General features: G+C 47.3%; 1 pseudogene; it reads right to left on the minus strand.

The window, feature by feature from the left end:
- The window catches only part of LOC149356505 (uncharacterized), a 51,355-nt pseudogene that overhangs the window by 6,364 nt on the left and 28,414 nt on the right, over positions 1 to 16,577 (minus strand).

A 16,577-nucleotide genomic window follows, 5' to 3' on the forward strand; every position in this document is an offset into this window, starting at 1 on the left:
AAGCCCATTGCCCACACGGACAAAAAACTGAAAACTGCTTCCAGCGTTGCATTCCTCACATATTGTAGTATCTACCTACACATTAAAATTAAATTTCTGGTGGCCCATTTTTTTCTATTGCTTGAGCAGACAATGGCAAGAAATATATTAATATCTCATGAACTAAACGGCCTAGAAATAAACAAATTGCATATTTGAAATCAGCAGAAAAAACTGAATAAGTCTGTGCAGTTTCATTGCAGTTGGTGGGTAAACAAAAAAATGCTCTAAGACCCATGACCCCCTTAAGGGTGCGCGGTGCAATGTGTTCAAGCTGCTTTACAAAGTGTCCTGTCCACGCTAAGCCAGTGAGGTTGCTCGGGGCACTTGCCATTTCACAGTCGAGTGCGTAAACTCCAGGAGAACGCCCTCCAGCGGGTGGGCTCTTGGCGAGCGTAGACACAAAGCCCGTCAGCTGGCTTGGCTCTAGGCCTTCGTGTACATGGCCCTGCAATGGGGAATGGTGGGGCAGGTAGAGACACAACTGAGTGGGGTGCTCCAATCCTGGCCAGCACAGCGGGAGAGTGCAGTTACACAGCAATCAGGAGGGCTCTGTCTCGTGACAACCACACACACACATGAAGAAACAACTTAGCTATGTTCGACATGTTCTACACTGCATCCCCACACAGCACATCACTAGGCTCATCAAAAAATTTAGCAGACGGTTTAGCATAGCTAAATACGGAATACCATGCGGTAGCACTAGTTACGGTGGACGTTTAGGCTCCTTATGTACTAAAGGCTTTTGACCTAAAGGCATTTTACCTGGAAGGCATTTTCCGTGATGGCCTTTGGCTGTTTTTTTAGTGCAGTAGCACTACTGGGCACATTTTCCGATTTCGGGCATACGTAATCGTCTGAAGCCTGCTTTGTAGCAGGTGTCCTTATGTATTTGACCTAAAGGCCTTTACCTGGAAGGCATTTTCCGTAATAGCCATCTAAAAGGCCTTCACTTGAAGGCCTTTAACCAAAATGAAGGCCTTTACCCAAAGGCCATCACGGAAAATGCCTTCCAGGTAAAGGCCTTTAGGTCAAAAGCCTTTAGTACATAAGGTCACCTGCCACAAAGCAGGCTTCAGGCAAGTAAGTATGCCCGAAATTGGAAAATGTGCCCAGTAGTGCCACTGCACTAAAAAACAGCCATTTGTGCAACAAATACTGAGGCATCTTATGCCAATGCAGACAATATACAATAGAGCCTCAGTGATACGAACACGGTTGATACGAATAACAGTTGATACGCTAACGTCGCAATCACCAGTCATGCTCTACTCACTGTGAGTAGTCAGCTGTGGCCGAGCAGCCGTAAATAATTCTCCTCAGCTACGAAACCAATATGCGTGAATGCATTTCCCCCGCTTCTGCATATGAACTTTATTTGTTTCAGGTGATACAAAAATTTCAGATGACACGAATTTTTTTGCAGCCCGATGAGGTTCGCGCCATCAGGATTCTAATGTAAAAATCGGCCTTTACCTTCTGCAACCTATGTTGGCTCCCATCCATGATATATATATATAAACGTAATTCGGTTGACACACGGTAGAAAAACAACAACTTTATTCTAACGTTTCGACCAGGGTCAGGCCTTCGTCAGAGTGCTGGGGTACAGGCAAAAGCCACAGTTTATAAGGGAACGTACGCGGGGAGGGAACATTCTGATTGGCGCATCGCAGCGGCAAACACCTCAGTATGAATCGCCAGTGAATGATAAATGTAGTCAACGAAGCACCGTCAAAAATTACTAAATCATCGTGGAGGATAACTGCAATCACATTGTGAAAAAAAAATGTAAATAATACAAAAATGTTTTCGTCCTAGCTCAAATGCACAAGAAAAGGCGAACAACAACAACAAGAACAAATAAATAAATAAAAAATAAAATCATCACACACGAGAACACAGGTGAATACTGCTTTTGATTAAACAACGCCTCTTGTGAAAGGGTATGGTACTAAGATGCGGTGTTGTTTCAGAGATAAACAATTTACTAAGACAGAAAAAAGCGGCGCTAACAGTAGAAAGAGGACGAAAATGATCAGTGTAGATGAAACACGGCGTGATACTATGAAGTGTTGCGGTTATGACGATAGGCAAGTCAGCTTCCCAACATTTTCATTGAGACCACAAGAAACAGTATTAAATTTGTGTATAAAAAATGATTCACGAACTTCGCGTTCATGATGGGTCTTGAAGCATGATTCCAGTAACGTTACTTGGATTTTATCGAAAGGGTGCTTAGTGCTGTTCACATGTTTAGAGATAGGAAGGCTAGGCACTGTCTTGCAATGAGCTTTGTGATTATTAAAACGATATCTGATTGCTGTCTCTGTTTGGCCAATATACTGAATTTTGCAGACTGAGCATTCAAGCATGTAGATTACGTTGCTGGTATCACATGAGTAGTTTCCCCGAATTTTCACTTTAAAGTTCGATGCAGTGCTGGAAGCCGTTACTGCTGTCATCATCTGCGCGCAGACTTTGCAACGTGATTTATTACATGGATGACAGCCGATCGACACACTTGTGCTGGTTTTAGAAGAAGTGAGAATGTCACTGAGGTTTTTGCCACGGCGATAGACGACACGGGGAGCTTGTTGAAAAATGTGTTTGAGTCGATCACTTTGCATGAGAATGACATGGTGTTTTTTCAAAATGCCCGCGACGTTTGGAACCGATGCTGAGTGGGTGAGTACCAGGTTGATATGCGATTGATGGGATGGTTGGTGTTTTGCTCTGAGGAGTGCCTCACGGTCAAGAAGGCCTGCGCGTTCTACAGCGTCGTTTATTAATCGCGCAGGATATTTCCGTTTAGTCAGGGCGTTTCGGAGTTTAGTACAGTTTCTTTCGAAGTCGCGCTCGTCAGAACATATCCATCTAAAGCGGACAGCTTGTCCATATGGGATGCTAGTCTTCCAGTGTTTAAGGTGGCTGCTTTCGAAATGTAAGTATTGTGGTCTGTCACTGGGTTTCCGGTATAAATCTGTGCTAAGTTTTCCATTCTTTATTGAAACTGTTACATCTCGAAAACTAATTGCGGTTGCCGAGTAAGAATGAGAGAAAGTAATGGCCTCATGCGCGTTATTAAAACTAGAGATGAATGATAGAAGTTCAGCTTCACCATGCTCCCAGATAAGAAAAATGTCGTCAATGAATCTTTTGTAGTAGAAGGGTTTTAATGGGTGCGTACCAAGAAACTGGTCTTCCAATACACCCATAAATATGTTGGCGTAGTTGGGACCAATCCGTGTGCCCATCGATGTCCCGTTTATCTGGACATAATGTCTATTATCAAATTCGAAGTTGTTAAGTTGGAGTGTTAATTTCAAACGTATGGCTAGCGTGGGACCATCAACGTTGGAACTAAAGTCTTGCTTCTCAAAAGCCTGCACAGCTGACCGGACTCCGTCGAAATGGGGAATGTTAGCATAAAGCGACGCAACATCAAGGGTTACAAGCAAAGCACCAAGGGGGATGCTGATGTCGGCTATCTCGGCTAGGAAGTGTGTTGTGTCCTTTATGAAGGACTGAAATGTTGCAGGAATTTTGTTGATAAGGGTGTCAACGTAGCTTGACAAGCTTTCAGTCACGGTTCCTATTCCGGAAATGATTGGTCGGCCAGGGTTGTTGGTTTTGTGAATTTTGGGCAATAAGTAAAATCTGCCTGGTGCAGGGCTCAGTGGAATTATTGAATTGACTGTACTTTTATCCAGTTTGTTACTGAGAATGAGATTGGACAAGGTTTTTTCCAAATCAGTTTTAAACTGAGCTGTTGGATCGCTGTCTAGGAGACGGTAAAATGCCGCAAGCTGCCTTTCGGCTTCAGCCACATAATCGGTTTTGTTCATGACAACGATGGCACCACCCTTTTCAGCCGGCTTGATAACAATGTCAGTTTGAGAAGCTAGTCTTTTTATTGCTGCGGTTTCTTTTCCGGAAAGGTTGCGGCGGAAATTCTTTTTAGTGTTGTATGCTTCTAGCACATCCTTTTGAACTGCCTTAATGTAGATGTCAAGGCAGTTTTCTCTCTGAGTAGGGGGGGTCCAGTGATCTTGCGACGGCAAATTTTCATCTCGTTTCGGATCTTGTGGTCGGTCATGGAAGTATTCTTTAAGTCTCATATTGCGGGCAAAATTTTCTAAGTCTTTCAACAGTTGAAACTCATTAAACCCACCGGACGCGGGGCAGAAATTCACTGCTTAGTTTAAAACTGATTTGGAAAAAACCTTGTCCAATCTCATTCTCAGTAACAAACTGGATAAAAGTACAGTCAATTCAATAATTCCACTGTGCCGTGCACCAGGCAGATTTTACTTATTGCCCAAAATTCACAAACCCAACAACCCTGGCCGACCAATCATTTCCGGAATAGGAACCGTGACTGAAAGACTGTCAAGCTACGTTGACACCCTTATCAACAAAATTCCTGCAACATTTCAGTCCTTCATAAATGACACAACACACTTCCTAGCCGAGATAGCCGACATCAGCATCCCCCTTGGTGCTTTGCTTGTAACCCTTGATGTTGCGTCGCTTTATGCTAACATTCCCCATTTCGAGGGCATCCGGTCAGCTGTGCAGGCTTTTGAGAAGCAAGACTTTGGTTCCAACGTTGATGGTCCCACGCTAGCCATACTTTTGAAATTAACACTCCAACTTAACAACTTCGAATTTGATAATAGACATTATGTCCAGATAAACGGGACATCGATGGGCACACGGATTGGTCCCAACTACGCCAACATATTTATGGGTGTATTGGAAGACCAGTTTCTTGCTACGCACCCATTAAAACCCTTCTACTACAAAAGATTCATTGACGACATTTTTCTTATCTGGGAGCATGGTGAAGCTGAACTTCTATCATTCATCTCTAGTTTTAATAACGCGCATGAGGCCATTACTTTCTCTCATTCTTACTCGGCAACCACAATTAGTTTTCTAGATGTAACAGTTTCAATAAAGAATGGCAAACTTAGCACAGATTTATACCGGAAACCCAGTGACAGACCACAATACTTACATTTCGAAAGCAGCCACCTTAAACACTGGAAGACTAGCATCCCATATGGACAAGCTGTCCGCTTTAGACGGATATGTTCTGACGAGCGCGACTTCGAAAGAAACTGTACTAACCTCCGAAACGCCCTGACTAAACGGAAATATTCTGCGCGATTAATAAACGACGCTGTAGAACGCGCAGGCCTTCTTGACCGTGAGGCACTCCTCAGAGCAAAACACCAACCATCCCATCAATCGCATATCAACCTGGTACTAACCCACTCAGCATCGGTTCCAAACGTCGCGGGCATTTTGAAAAAACACCATGTCATTCTCATGCAAAGTGATCGACTCAAAAACATTTTTCAACAAGCTCCCCGTGTCGTCTATCGCCGTGGCAAAAACCTCAGTGACATTCTCACTTCTTCTAAAACCAGCACAAGTGTGTCGATCGGCTGTCATCCATGTAATAAATCACGTTGCAAAGTCTGCGCGCAGATGATGACAGCAGTAACGGCTTCCAGCACTGCATCGAACTTTAAAGTGAAAATTCGGGGAAACTACTCATGTGATACCAGCAACGTAATCTACATGCTTGAATGCTCAGTCTGCAAAATTCAGTATATTGCCCAAACAGAGACACCATTCAGATATAGTTTTAATAATCACAAAGCTCATTGCAAGACAGTGCCTAGCCTTCCTATCTCTAAACATGTGAACAGCACTAAGCACCCTTTCGATAAAATCCAAGTAACGTTACTGGAATCATGCTTCAAGACCCATCATGAACGCGAAGTTCGTGAATCATTTTTTATACACAAATTTAATACTGTTTCTTGTGGTCTCAATGAAAATGTTGGGAAGCTGACTTGCCTATCGTCATAACCGCAACACTTCATAGTATCACGCCGTGTTTCATCTACACTGATCATTTTCGTCCTCTTTTTACTGTTAGCGCCGCTTTTTTCTGTCTTAGTAAATTGTTTATCTCTGAAACAACACCGCATCTTAGTACCATACCCTTTCACAAGAGGCTTTGTTTAATCAAAAGCAGTATTCACCTGTGTTCTCGTGTGTGATGATTTTATTTTTTATTTATTTATTTGTTTTTGTTTTTGTTGTTGTTGTTCGCCTTTTCTTGTGCATTTGAGCTAGGACCAAAACATTTTTGTATCATTTACATTTTTTTTCACAATGTGATTGCAGTTATCCTCCACGATGATTTAGTAATTTTTGACGGTGCTTCCTTGACTACATTTATCATTCACTGGCGATTCATACTGAGGTGTTTGCGGCTGCGATGCGCCAATCAGAATGTTCCCTCCCCGTGTACGTTCCCTTATAAACTGTGGCTTTTGCCTGTACCCCATCACTCTGACGAAGGCCAGACCCTGGTCGAAACGTTAGAATAAAGTTGATGTTTTTCTACCGTGTGTCAGCCGAATCACGTTTACGTTCTACCGGATCCATCCGATCTTCACCCACACACACACACACACACACACACACACACACACACACACACACACACACACACGCACACGCACACGCACACGCACACGCACACACACACACACACACACGCACACGCACACGCACACGCACACGCACACGCACACACACACACACACACACACACACACACACATTCTATCAGATCGTACCCCTGGGACCACCGTACATGTCCACATCAGGGCGCTGCTATTCGCCCACTTTTCTATATAGTCTATCGCAGCACGCACCTGGGACCACAGTACATGCCACATCAGGGCACCCACTACCTCCTGCCTCGGGCTAATGGAAACAGATGGTGAAGCGAGCAGCCAAATTCTGACCTCTTTTCGGCCTCTCTACCTCGTCAACAGACGCAAAGGAAAGGTGACACTAAAAAGATGCCAGCAAAATATATGTGGCTTGTCTCAGCACAAGACTCAAGGTTGCTTGCTGCACATGCATGCACAGGAGCAAGACACTGAGAGCTACCAGCATTGCAGTCCCCTTAAGAAACTGTATGCGAATGCAGTGGTGTGGCAAAATCACTCTGTCGATGTATGACACACTCTCCTCACCTTGGCAACGCAGCAGCCGTCCGACTCTCCGTCCCCTTCGCAGCAGCTGTAGCGGCTCTCCAGAGCCCCAGCAACTGCAAATCAAAATGGGGTATGACGCGACAAGTAACGTGCTTACAACATGGAAGCCATGCCAACTCAGTCAAACAAGAGACCACATTTTTGGAAGTTCCCAATGTATAACCGCAACCTGGTTGGAAACCAACTGGTACCGGATGCACCCGACACATCAGAATGTTCTTTATTATTATTTCTTCATAGAAAATGCTGCAGACCATATTGTCTGAGCCACGTGGTATGGTCCTAGTGTCTACTGTTCTCTCAGCAGTAGCACATACAAAACAACAGTAGCCACGACAGGCCTTCCCTTCGTAATGTCGTTGCACCTCTAGGTGCTGTCACTCCAACCATCCCAAGAGCACAAGTTCCTTGTCTTGAAAGGTCACGCAGGCTACTCACTGCCGTGTTTAAAGTCAGCACAGGGTACCCGTCGATTTGCACGCTGTTTAAGCACAGCACTGCTAAAGTCACTGCAAAGCACAACACCTTCCAACAACCAACCTGCTTTGAAACATCACTCACTGCAATGCCTGACATTCAGTTCGACAGCTGAAAGGCATCCTCACACCCAGAACTCCAGCGTGGGTATCACCAGCCACTGCTGGTACAACTGTGTCAAGCAACAGGGAAACCGGACTGAATGCTGAAAACCCTCTGGGTCAAGTAGCCAGAATGGCCAAGTAAAACAAAGCCACAGAAGTAGCTTAAAGAGGATGTGGTTGAACATCCTCACAACTGTCCTCATTCAGTTACTGTGTCATCAGCATCATCATCATCAGCCTGACTACGCCTAGGCAAAGACCTCTCCCGAGTCTCTCCAATTAGCCCTTCCCTTTGCCAGTTGAGGCCACCCTATCCCCGCAAACTTCGTAATTTCATCCGCCCACCTAAAATTCTGGCGCCCCCTGCTACCACTTGCCTTCTTTTGGAATCCACTCCGTTACCCTTAAGGACCAGCGTTTACCTTGCCACCGCATTACATGCCCTGCACAAGCCAATTCCTCCTTGGTTCCGACCAGGATGTCATTAACTCATGTTTGTTCTCTCACTCGCTACGCCTACTTCCGATCTCTTAATGTTACACCAACCATTTTTCTTTCCGAAGTTACTGTGCAACCCAAGATATCCAAGAGTGGAATAGTCGAACTCTGACAGTTCGGATTCAAAAGGGACCGCAAATCTGTTCCAATCTCATGGAGTTCAATTTAGGGGAAGCCTTTCTAGTACACCTAGTGCACCTAATAAACAAAGCTTCGAATCAAGAGGTTTGAATCAACAACTTTCCACGATAACGGGAAGAATGAAACAAATATGGTGGCTGCCAAAGAGTGGCGCACGAAGACAAAGCAAGTGGCAAGCCCGGCACATGAAAAGAGGTCGCCGCCCACTCACTCCTCTTCTTCCAGAGTCGGCCCCAGTGGTGGACGCACTCTTCCGGGCGTGTGTAGTCGCCGTCCTCGGTCAGCGAAAAGGTGGCTCCGCACCGAGAGCACCGCAGCACTGAATCTGCAGGTAGGGCACGGGGACACCTCAGCACAGAGGGTCAAGCTGGCCACTCTTCTCGACACAGCAGCCCATTCACATTCTTAATAAGACAGTATTAGAAGCCTTATGGGACCAAAACGCATGGTCGGTCGTAGCATTCGCCCACTGGCTGGAGGGAAGTGACATCAGCAGACAGGAAGTGTCACCAGGCAGGAAGTGACACCACCAGAGATGAAGTGATGTCACTTCTGGTAAAAGACAGGAAGTGACACCACCAGGCAAGAAGTGATGTCACTTCCTGTAACAGACAGGAAGTGACGTAACCAGACAGGAAGTGTCACCAGGCAGGAAGTGACACCACCAGAGAGGAAGTGATGTCACTTCTGGTAAAAGACCGGAAGTGACACCACCAGGCAAGAAGTGATGTCACTTCCCGCAACAGACAGGAAGTTATATCACGAGACAGGAAGTGTCACCAGGCAGGAAGAGGCACCACCAGAGAGGAAGTGATGTCACTTCTGGCAAAAGACAGGAAGTGACACCACCAGGCAAGAAGTGATGTCACTTCCCATAACAGACAGGAAGTTACATCACCAGACAGGAAGTGACATCACCTGACAGGAAGTGTCACCAGGCAGGAAGTGACACCACTAGAGAGGAAGTGATGTCACTTCTGGTAAAAGACAGGAAGTGACACCACCAGGCAAGAAGTGATGTCACTTCCGGTAACAGACAGGAAGTGACATCACCATACAGGAAGTGGTGACACTTCCGGTGAAGGCATCAACAGCTACAAATGCTATCACATTGCCAATATATAATGGAATTGGGCGTCCCTGTTTTTCTGTGTGTGGCTATGTTCGCCAACACTAAATGCAGGCAGAAGCAGCGAAGTCTCCTGACAAGCCTTCACCTGCAGGGAGGGTTAATTCTCACACTTCCTGCTACACTCCCACTTCATACCGCTCACTTAGCCAAACAGTCAGCAGCAGCTATACTCCATTCGAGTAGTTCCTTGCAGCACTACCGAAGCTGCAATGAGTGCACAGGCAACGTTTTGACGCTGCGGAACGTAGTGCCAGCATAAGATATGCGTACGGGCATATGGGATAGCCTTCTCTGAATTGCACATTCGCCAAACGATATATCCCACCGAGCTTTAATGTACGCTCGAGTTACGTACGCTATTTCCAGAGTTTTGTGCGCGTGACTCTTCCACGCTCTAAAACACTGTTTCCAAAATGGTAGCCCCTTTCAAAGCACGACCTCTTGCCTTGGATTGAATTCATCGTTGCTGCTGCTCTTTTCAGTACGTTCAGTGACCATAAATTGGGCACCGGGCTTTTACTTTGTCTGATCTCACCTATAATAAAGTGCACGAGCAATAAATTTGCTCACTTTTTTATTTAGAGTAACGATTCTGCTGCTTCTAGTCCTAAAGGGAAGCGTTGATTTGTTGACAAAAATGCTTCCTGTTCTAACCAACAGATGGCGCCACTCGGCTCACCTTATCATTCTGTCTCAGTTTGCGTGCGCTAAACCAAAAGTACGAATGTGACAAATGGTGTAACGTCATGCAAAATGCTAGCATTTAGCGAATGTAAGCATGCATAGGGAGACAGAATGTAGATGGCGTCGATTTATACTCTTTTCTAACCATATCGGTGTACTCCACAAGCAGACGACACACAGACGGCGAGGTGGGGAGGAACACGTTTAACACGCTCTCCTGATCGGCTGAGAAGGTCTCTGTTTTTGGCAGGGCTGCAAGTCAGTTATGGGATAGAGTATAGATCATGAACAGATCCCTCTTATGAGCCACTGCTGCTGTAGTACTGAACATATATATATCTTCAGTAACAGAGCACTATGACACTATGGCGTAGGCTTATGACTTGCCAAACTGCAGTAGTTGTATTGCATGAAAAAGACACGTTTAAATGTCAATCAGATCTCCGCACCATCATTTTGCACATATTTTTCTCAACTAAATTATCACACAGAAACACAAAGCACATACGCATTAATACAGTAAAGCACTTCATAAAACGGTCCACCAAGAATAACACCATCTGCCGGTCTAGTTGGTTACAATGCATATGTATCAACAACGCTACCACGTAACAGGAAGAAGAAGGAGAAGATAGTACAGAGAGAAAGTTCGAAGTTCAGTGCTCTGTACAATCTTCTTCTTCTTCCTGTTTTGTGGTCGCGCTGCTGATACATATGGTCCATCAAGGTTCACATAAAAATGTGAAAAAGACACATCTGGAATAATATTGTATGCCTTGAGACAGAACCTGCATTAAATATCTTTTTTCTGCGTGTGTGTATAAATGTTAGGTTGCAGATATACTAAAACTAGATGTTCAAACCAGAAGTTCCAGGCTGCTACTCGAGGCACAAGTTTAAGTCAAAAACTGCTCCTACAGAAACAACGTCCCAAAGCACAGAACACTGCAAACACCGCTCCTTGCTCTTGTTCTGATGACACTGCCAACAGGAATCAAACCCCTGTCACTAATCAGCACAAAGGAAATAGATTTGCGTTTCTTCTTTTTTTTATCCAGCTCAAGACTAGTGTAGGTCAATACAAGAACAGGTGCTGCCAACAGTGATCTGGGAACCTGGAAGTAACAAGAAAAAAAAGGGGGCTCACCATTCGGCTTCGAGTGTTGCCGGCTATCAGTTCCTCCAAACAGGGCCCGGCCTCTCTCCGTCGGATGTGCCCGCGGATACATGTACTCCACCAGCTGCTCGGTGCTGAGCCGGTATGCATCCAACAGCTCATAGAAGCGGGATGCTGCAACATGCCCAAACGGCACCTTGCCAGTTAGGTTCAGCTAGCCAGTAAAAAAAGACAGGGATTCCGGAACGCGAGGGGGGGGGGGGCTCTGCCTCCCCAAAACTTTTCCATAAACGGCAGTGCCGCCCCAGTCTTCTTCAACTGCTTACACTCTGATACTTTATCACTGACAGACCAACTCTGATTTGACTTCACAAGTCCACAAACTGCCCATTCTTTGCTCTGATCATGCGGCTACATAAAGGCATAGTAATGCAATGCTTTACAGTAAAAACCATGTTAAGGTTGGTTGGTTGGTTTATGGGGTTTAATGTCCCAATGCGACTTACGCGGTGAGAGACGCCGTAGTGAAGGGCTCCGGAAATTTCCAACCACCTGGGGTTCTTTAACGTGCACTGACATCGCACAGTACATGAGCCTCTAGAATTTCGCCTTCATCGAAATGCGACCGCCGCGGCCGGGATCGAACCCGCGTCTTTCGAGTCAGCTGCCGAACACCGTAACCATTGAGCCACCGCGGCGGCAAAACCATGTTAAGGTGTGCAGCAGTTCCCCCGAGTCTAAGTAGCATGAAATCCCTGACTTGCTTCCATTAATCAAACATCGTACACTGCGTGCGTATACCCGCGGCTTATCGCGAACGTCCCGGTTTGCGCGCGTACGGTTAGCGCGTAGGGGGGCATCTCGTAGCGCAGCAACGAGTATGGGCCGCATCGCAAGGAGGCCCCCAACAACGCGGCGAAACGTTGACACCGACCCGCCGCAAGCACGTGGCGCCCACGCCAACTGCCGTCAAGCCCGAAGAGAAAAGACAGTTTTAGTATAGCGTTTGCGTTTTTTGCGTACGCAACACGCAAGATGTTTGCGTACGCTAAATTCAAAGCGCGAACAACACTTTTAGGTGAGCGTTTGCGGACCGTTCCGCAATAGGCGCTAAGTAGACATACAACATCCAGGTTCAGCCCCGTTTGGGTAAGTACCTAGCGCCACCACACGTCGAAAAAAACTTCTGAGAAGTGCTAAAAATGGTCGTTGCCATGACGACAGTGTACACAACCTGTCGTTAGGCTTACGGGCTTGAAAACAGACTGCTATCTCAAAAGTACCGGCAAGTTATCGCACATAGCATTGCGTCCCAGTGAAACGACAGAAAGCGGAAGCGAATACCACCATTTATTGCCAGTTGAGCGCCCGAATAACTCAAAGACGAGGTATTTTAGAACCGAAGCGGGCAAGCAGGGCGCCGCCATGTTGTCTCCGCAAGCCCCGCAAAGACGCTACGCTATTTCCAGAAAATTGCGTGCGTACGCTAAACGCTAAGCTTCTTTTAGCGTTCTGCGCATGCGCAGTCTACATGCGCTATTTTATTGCGTACGCAAAGGTTTTGCGTACGCTATACTAAAACTGTCTAAAGAACCTCCGCGACCGCGCAAAATGCGCTCCCCTCTCCCTTCTGTCGCCAGGGACACCAACGTACCCTCTCCACACCCGCTGTCCGGCCGCCACTCCGATCGCAGGCACCGGAGTCCGCTCAGACCCGGTCCTAGTGAGCCCGCCGCTACATCTAGCATTTATGGTTGTCACGTGACTAGGTTTCGCCCCGCAGCTTAGGCTGACCACCGCAAATTTTCGTTTTCGGTTTCCCCTCCCATGTGTTGCCGCCATTGATGCATTGCTAGCTGTCTTGGCATCACTGCGGCAGCCGTGATGTGGCTCCTTGTTACCCATGGAGGAAGGAAAGAACTAAGAGAGATGATTAAGTCATATTTTTTGAAGGCAGCTCTTCCCTCTACTTGGCCGCCGTATCAGAGCGCTTCCGCAAGCGCGGCAGGCATTGCAGCAGACGACGTCGCAGGCCGCCGACTCAGAGCGCTTGCGCAAGCGCGGCAGGCATTGCAGCAGAAGACGCCGCAGCGCCCAGCGTTATCATTGGCTGTGCCGTCGGCCAAAGACTCCCACTAGCCCTTGCGACAGCGCGTGACTTGGAAGGAAGAAATCGGTAGTAGCGCGTGAGAAAAACCTTCCACTAACAACAATATGAGGCACACGGAACAAGTATGGGTTGATTTAATAGAACAGTGCTGCAGCGGCCAATAGTAAAGCCCCGCTCGAACTTCCCGCGCCGTCGTCCCGCAGCTCCAAGGAGTGAAGTATACGCCACCTGCATTTTTACCACGGAGGAAAAAAAAAGAATACTCGGAAGGGCGCGACCGGCGACAACCTCGAGGACTGTTCATAAAAAAAGTGACTGTGGCTCACTTCCGCTGAGCCAGGATATACACAGCGAAAGCTCTGTTAAGCATGGTTAAACACTGTTTGGGTTTGATTCATCTTTATTGGTTCAAGGCTTCAGAGAGAGCAAATCACGTGATGCAAGGCGCTCCACAACTGCAAGAGCGAGCGTCCAGAGCGGCAGACGTGACCAAGGAGGGAGCGTGACGTCACGCGGCCAGCGTTCGCAAGCCGAGTGTTTATGAAGCCGTTTTCTCCCTCAGTTTTCGCTCTCCGAGTCAGTCCTGTGTTTTGATTCTGGTTTGTTTTAGTGCGCGCCTATGTGCGACCCGCGGCACGGGCGTCTACAGCAAGGAGGCTGATCTACAGTCAGTCTGCCGCGCTAATCCGCGCATGCGCGCGCGCAGCGGGGCTAGATTTTACCGCACGCTATCACGTGGTGTGATCATGGGGGGGACACACTCTTTTTTTACTATATCTTTACTTCTTAAGACTAGGCTTCAAGGTTGTCGCAGGACGCTCCCTCCTCAGTTGGACGTGACTGCCAAGCGTGCAGCTGTGGTGACGATGATGAAGATCAAAGCATCTGACAAGCGCGATTTTGCCATGCGGAGCGCCTCCCGTTGGAGGTCAAATCAAAGAGCCAGTTCACCTTCAGGTTCAGCATGGGAGGAGCAAAGCTTCTTCGCTCTAAAAAAAATTAAAAAAGAGTGTCGGTCCCCACTATAGTAAGATACAACTTAAAAAAAAGCAGTTGCTAACACTGGGCCGCGACGTTCTGTATTACTCCGCTGGCCAATCGCAACAGTAAGCGAAATGAGCTTTATAATGCTTGACTATATCAAACAATCTACCTATCAAAATTCTAGAGCTCGTAATCTTTTTCTTGTCATAAGCTTCTTATTTAGGTAACAAGAAACATTTAACCAGCGGACTACTTTTTCCTCGTGGAAGAATTCTGTGCGCGGAGGTTGAATGTGGGAGGAGCTTCACTGCAGACTCAAGTTGTATCCGACTGTAGTGATCACATCATGTGATAGCGCGTGGTGATATCCCCACTGCACGCACATGCGGGTACCAGCCACTATGGCAGCGGGCCGAATTGACAGTACAAAAGCTTCCTAGCTATAGACGCCCGCACCATGGGCCACGCAGATGCGCGCACTACAACATGCCGACAGCAAAACATCAGGGACTGACTCCGAGAGCGAAAAACTGGCTGCGAACGGCTTCATGAGCACTTGGTTTGCGAAAGCTGGCCGCATAAGCTGCTTGGTTTGATTGGTTTGTGGGGTTAAAAGTCCCAAAGCGACTCAGGCTATGAGGGACGCCGTAGTGCAGGGCTCCGGATGATTTCAACCACCTGGGCTTCTCTAACGCACGCTGGCATTGCACAGTACACGGGCCTCTAGCATTTCACCTCCAACGAAGTAAGACCGCTGTGGCTGGGATCAAACCCACATTTTTCGCGTCAGCAGCCAAGCACCATAACCACTGAGCCACAGTGGCGGCTGCGTCACGAAAGCTGCCAGATCCTATTGGCTATTCTCAGCTGTGGGATGGACACTGTCACTCGTTCCTTGCTTTTCTGGCCGCCCTGGCATGCCTGGCCTTTCACGCACAAAGTCCACTCCAGTTGCAGATTGAAGAAGAGGCCCGCCTCGTCAGCATTAAATACGTCGTGCGGCGCGTACTCCAAAATCAGAGCCGGCAGCGTGTTCAGTCAATCGTCGACAGCTGACTCATCCACTTTTTTCTTTCACAAGAGATGACTCTGTACACAAGTTCATGCCTCTCTTTAAATCGGTGCAGCCAACCTCCAGAAGCCTGGAAACTTTCGGTTCTAAGAGAAAGTGCGATGTTGTCAGCTTTTTCTCACAGTACCTTGCCGTCCACGTTGACACTGGCCGCTGTGACTTCGCGAAACCATGTCAGCAGGATCTCTTCCAGCTTAACATGCATCGCTGTCTTCTCCTGCTTCAAGTTGACACCGAAGTTCTGAGCTTCCTTCAAAATAACATCTCGCTGCCCAGCAATGGTGCAGAGCTTGAGTCAACGGTGCCAGCCCTCACTCTTTTGCCAGGTCGACACTTTTCTTCGCTGGGTTTTCATCGACCTTATTGAGTATATCAAGCTTCTCCTTAAAAGAAAGAGCCTTCCGCTTCCGCAACATGTCAACAGCGAACGCTTGCGCAGCTTGAATCTTTGTCAGGTTTGGGCAGGCCACGTTGCACTTGGCAAAACGCACACGGCAGCGATGAACGAGGAAAATGGGCGCAGCCAGCGGCAGCGGCCTCCCGGCCAGCTCCCAGCAGCTGGCGAAACAACTTTTTCGATAGCCCAATGAGCTGCCAGCAAGTGGGTGCCATAGCCCTGTCGGGCACGTGACTCACCTAGACTCGTCGGGTTGCTACAGGCAATGCATTGTAGCGCGTGCCCATCAAGACCAGCGAAAGGGACGCGGGGGTCGAGAGTTCCAGCGGCAGCAGCCAGTACCCTCTCCCTCTCTCATGGGCTCGCTTGCGTGCGCAGGTGATTGGTTGCGCTTTCCAACCATTCGCGCCGGCTTGCAAAATTGTTCGTATATTCCCCCGAATCGTAAAGCATTCTCTACAATGTAGACCGTCCAAGACAATTTCGAAATTCGTATCATCTTGAAATTCGGATCGACCATAATCGTATCATCGAGATTCTACTGTACTTCCATTTTGTTACCTTCACATTTCCACCCTCAGCCCATGAAATGCCATACACTTGTCACCGTAAAAGCTAGTCAGCGTGGCATAAGATAAAAATAAGAAAACATTGAAAAAAAAAACACAGTATTACCCTCGCCTTGCTTTCTTTGCAGTTTCTGCGGGACGTTTTTCATCCAGACTGAA

The sequence above is a fragment of the Amblyomma mixtum genome, chromosome 3 (assembly GCF_055824585.1).
Source record: "Amblyomma mixtum isolate Tamu chromosome 3, ASM5582458v1, whole genome shotgun sequence".
Classification (NCBI taxonomy): domain Eukaryota; kingdom Metazoa; phylum Arthropoda; class Arachnida; order Ixodida; family Ixodidae; genus Amblyomma; species Amblyomma mixtum.